This window comes from Triticum dicoccoides, chromosome 1B (assembly GCF_002162155.2).
Source record: "Triticum dicoccoides isolate Atlit2015 ecotype Zavitan chromosome 1B, WEW_v2.0, whole genome shotgun sequence".
In the NCBI taxonomy this organism is placed as follows: Eukaryota; Viridiplantae; Streptophyta; class Magnoliopsida; order Poales; family Poaceae; genus Triticum; species Triticum dicoccoides.
This window is the reverse complement of record NC_041381.1, coordinates 29426100-29431583: the sequence shown is the minus strand read 5'-3', so window position 1 is coordinate 29431583 and position 5484 is coordinate 29426100.

Here is a 5484-nt window from a genome sequence, read left to right as displayed (position 1 = left end):
AGTCGAGGGTTTTTAAAGTTTTGGTCGACTCTCACTTATGTTTCTGTATCTGCTTTGTATTCACTCCGTGTTTGTTTTCGATAGTATCGGTTTAAGTATTCATTTCAAAGGTTTCTATATTCGTTTCCACCTCTACAAAAAAATTTATGAAAAATAAATGTGATAGCACTTAGTTTTGTTCGTTTCCGCTCCGCTTTCGTCTCTACTATTGCTAATGGTTGTCGCGAGCAACGCCGAAAATGACATAAAACGGCTTAACTAACCTAGTTCAGCATCCCCTCATTATATTTCAAGATGGATTGTCATTTTGTGTCGGTTTCAGTGATTTTGCCAAGTTCGAAAATTAACTTACGCCGCACGGTCCAGCCCAGGCATGTGCCCAGGGTGGAGGTACAGTAAATTCGGCCCTACTCATGGGCCATTTTTATTGTTTCGGGTTCCCCTGTGAAATAATCTTGTAGGTTTGTTTGCTCATTACAACTCCGGGCAGGCATATTCTTTTATTGAGGACAAGAATCTATACCTACTACTCCCTCCGTCCCAAAATTCTTGTCTTAAATTTGTCTAGATACATATGTATCTAACACTAAAACGTAACTAGATACATCCGTATTTAGACAAATCTAAGACAAAAATTTTGGGACGGAGGGAGTATTATAAAAAATAGATATTCTTGGTTTGGTTTTACTTTGTATGGTCCTGTTTTATGTTTTTTTCGTATGAAGGAAACTTCGGCAGACCGATGTTGGGTCTAGTCTGCAGCAAAAAATAATCAGCAAGCAGCAATTAGAGGGTCAGGTGTGGATTCGATTTTATCCTCAAAAACGAGGAACACACATGGCCTACGCACATACACACACATGCAAAAAGAGCTCAGGCTGGGGCACGTGAGTACATACAAAGAGGCAAAAATACGCGTACGTGTGTGTGAGGAGCAAGCTGCAAGCTGAAAGTATAGCTCAAAAGCAATGGTAGTGCCTCAAATAAACAATACTATGACAGTGAGCATCTGTGCAAAGTTAATTAAGTAAATTGGAAAAGTACACTGGTGTGGACCTCGGTACTACACAGTTTTATTCTGTCCTAAAGCTTATAAAATGAAAAGGCATGGAATTATAGGCACACAAGTTAGCTGCCGAATATGACTATCAATATTAAAAAACAGTACAACATCAGAATAGTTCTTACAGATTTGGCTAATTACTGATGTCATTTTAATTGATGAACAGTAATTTTTTCCATGCCTAAAATCATAGTTTGGGAATCTATCTCTTTGCTATCTAATTTTTCCTTAGTTGAAGAGACAATCAGCCACCCCTGCTCTATTGTATGCTTTTTAATGTATGAACTTTTGCATACTCTGCAGCGGGTATGAGTGAATATTTGCATTTCTAAAGGGTCAGTGCAATTTTCCCATTAAAGTTATTGCCAAATTTTATTTTGTATTCAATAGTGGCTTAAGCTATCTCATAAAGCTATTGTACATGTGCCTTGGTACTCCTACAATACTCATACAGTTTTTCGAGTTGCTACCCCATAGACACATTTACCAATCACCCTCGAACAAAAAGAAACTTGGAATAATGCAAATTTAAACATTTCTTACAACATGAGGCAACGCTCATCATTTTCTTTAGATGGAAAACGTCCATCATTCGATCAATCAAGACGAGCAAACCCCAGCTAACATGAACCTCTTTAGAGAGTCATCCAAAGATCGAGCGATAGAGAAAGAGAATCTTGTAAGATGACACCGAACACAAAGAGACATATATGTAGGGTGGAGGAAGGAGTAGTTCAACAGTAAAAAATGTCAACATTGTCACCTGATGTATGTGATAGTCAAAAAGATATGTGGTACACACAGTTGATATTGAACCATATAATATGTATCCTATATATGTCGCACAAAATTGATATTGCGCAATAGAATATGTATGCCCCGTTGCAACGCGCGGGCATTTGTGCTAGTAAATAACAACAACAAATTGTTATTGACATACTTACAATTGGAAAATGTAGGGCCACTTTCATGGCTGAAAAGATATTTTACTAATGTATCATTAGGCATGTACCATACAACGAGTCAACGATAAGCAACCACTCATCACCTTCAAAACAACAACCAAGTAGATTTCCTGACCTTTTCCTCCTGAGCTGACCGACAGATTTAGCTTATTGATGAAGCCTAATTATTTCCCAAAAGATATTGTCACAGTAATCTTAGGAACTTACTAGAATAGTATGGGTCAAGCAAAAAAATGCATCAACAAATCGGATTTGTTTTGACACTACAAAATGCCATGCAAAGCCCTGCTACAAACCGAGTAAAATCGTCTACATGGTACTGGCCATGTAAATGAACATATCGCCCTAAAAACAAAAACCGCATCAACTATCGTTGTGAAGAGCCGTTCACTTCATCAATTGTCGATGTATATCCATGAGGCATTATTGCGCGTTCAGGACAGTGCGGGTGCCAAGCCATTCATGTTGCTACTGTTGGGCACGGCGAGTGCCCCTCTTCAACGCCAGGCCCTCCACTATGTAGGCCAAAAGAGGTGTCAAATTCATCTTTTGGCTATTTAGCGTCGATGCCCTCCGTTGCCAGAGAGGTGCCAAAGAAAAAATTCCAGTCATCAGAGCAAGTAGGTGCTCCGATGCCAAATTAGTCGAGGCAATAAAAAATCCGTATCTCACTCGCACGACTCCCTGCGCTCCAGGCTCCGTCGCCGGCGCGACTGCTGCCGCGACCTCTGCCCTTCGACCGCAAGCTCTGCCCACCAGCGACCACCACCATCTGGATGCGGCCTCCACCGCAAGTACCCTTGCGTGGGTCGTCGCCGGCAACCTCCATCGCGAGGTCGTCCTGCTCACGACCTCCGCCCCGCGATGGCCAGCCCAATTCGTTGGCCCCCCTACCTCCATCTGACATGGATCTACATAATCAAGCATCAAATCGAGAAGAGGAGGTGAGGGATGAAACCGATTTGTGGGTGGAAGACGATGGCAGTTTTACGCGTATAGATGGAAAGAGTTTTGTGGGAGGAAGACGACGGCAGTTTTTTTACAGGGAGACGCTGGTGTTGGGTCAATTCCGTTGTTTTTTTATACATGCGGGCCAGCCTTCCAATCGATGCCAAATTAGTATACGTTGTAGGAGCGATGCCAAAAGGTTTTCACTTGGCATCGATGTATACGTGGCCTGCTTTTCAGCAATTTGGCACCGGGCACATAGTGGAAGGCCTTAAGGGCTACTTGGCAAGCGGTCGCTCACGAGTTTGCCTGTGAGCGGCGGCCCATGAAGACCTGTTGCTCGCTGGCTCTAGTTTACTCTTTTTCGAAAAAAAAACATGATGTGGACTTGAGCACATTGACTGCTAACCACAAAGACAGTTGACCAAGAAGAATGTTGACAACTAAGATATTGACTTTTTAAAAAATTCAGAAACCCGAAAAAATAATTAATTTGAGAAAAGTTTGTGTGTTTGAAACAATGTTCATGAAATTCAAAAAAGTTCAAGCTTTTGAATAACATTAATGAATTGGAAAACATGTTCTCAATTTGAAAAACAATTTTCCGAATTCAAAAGTGATTTTCTAATTACAACAAGTTCATGAGTTTGAAAAATAGTTCATGAGTTCAAAAGCTTAACCAACTTGAAAGAAAAGTTAATGAATACAAAAAGAGTTCATGAAATTTGAAACAATTCAGGAAATTTGGGAAAAGTTCACAAATTCAAAAATAGTTCTCGAATAATATTTTTTCCTGAATTTTAAGAAAAAAAATTCAAGAATTCAAACATTTCATGAATTTGAATAAATGTTCGTGAGTTTCAAGAACTTCATGAAGTTTAGAAAAGGAAAAAGTTCAAGGAATTGCAATGAAAAAAGGAAAGTGAAAACAAAAATGAAAAATGAAAAATGAAAAAATAAGAAGAAAATAACGGACAAAATAACAGGCCGAAGCTTTCAGAAGCTTACCAAAATAGGCCTGGTGCTTTTCGATGCTTGCTAAAATCGGAGGCAACCCATACGGTGTGAGCGCCGGTTTGTGGGATTACCTCTTTAATAGAACTTTCGTTTTAGCTAGTCGTGACCAAGAAATCACCGGCTTTGCTTGGTGGGCTTGGAATGCCAGACTTATCAATTAATCGGTAAACTATTTGGAGCTCACGTTGGCCATGCCGGATTAATCGTATTCTGTGCTGGAGCAATGAACCTATATAGCTGGCACATAAACCTGAAAGAACTCATTAGTGGGCTGGCGCAGAATCATTAGATAACCTTGATTTGTCATTCGTACCATTCTTATTTTTCCTTTTCTTTCTTAATATTTTTTATAATTCAGAATGTGTAAACAATTGATCACACATTTAAAAAACGTTCATGCAGTGTAGAAAAATGTTTGCACCATGTTTTAAAAATATTGATATATTTCTGATAAAAATGTATGTGACATTTCGAAAATATTCACGTGTTTCAAAGATCTGTCCGTGGCATCTCAAAAAAAATTACACAGTGTAAAAAATATATTCACATAATCTCTAAAAGTTATGCCATACCATTCAAAAAATGTTCGGGACATCTGAAAAATGTTTACGCATTTCAAATTTGTTCATGGTATTTTTGAGAAATGTTTTCACAATATAATATATTCACATATTTTATAAAGAAAGTTTTGCACCATCTAGAAACATGTTCAACGTGTACTTAAACATGGTTTACATGGAATCATAAAAATGGTCAACATGCATTTAAAAAAAATGTTCATCGTGTATTTTAGAAATGTTCACTGTGCTGCAAAAAGCTATTTCGCTCATATGTACAATGTTTTTTAAAAAGGGTGACATATATTTGTAAAAAACAAAATGATAAAAAAGAAAATGAGAAAGAAAAATAAACCGTGAAAAGGAAGAAGAAAAAAAAAACTAAAGAAAATCGATACAAGAAACACATAGAAATAGAGAATAAAAAGCCACACGAAAGGTTCTAAAACCGGTCCTGGAGCCTTCCTAAAACCGCTCTCGACAGCTATACTATTGGTTCGACCAATTAGGGTAGCATCACAGGTGAGACGATGGTACATCTCACAATAAGCAAGTTATAGCCGTCTGAGTGTACCTTTTCCATTTCTATACATGCCATGCGACATGCCCTCGCCTCATTGTGGGTCGACTGCTGGCCTGCTTAGTGCAGCTACATCCACGTTGCCTCACGCTATCAAATAGATGCAACTCAACATATGTACACATGGGCAACACACACTCACTAGTAGAAAAAGCCCCATTTGTTCCGGTTCATAAGGCCCATTTGTCTTGGTTGCCGAACCGGGACTAAAGTGTCGGTACTAAAGGCCAACACCTTTAGTCCCGGTTCGCCCACGAAGCGGGACAGATGGGGCTCCACGTGGCCGCTGCGGCTTGCCCAGGCAGGAGGGCCTTTTGTCCCGGTTGGTGGCATCAACCGGGAACAAAAGGCATC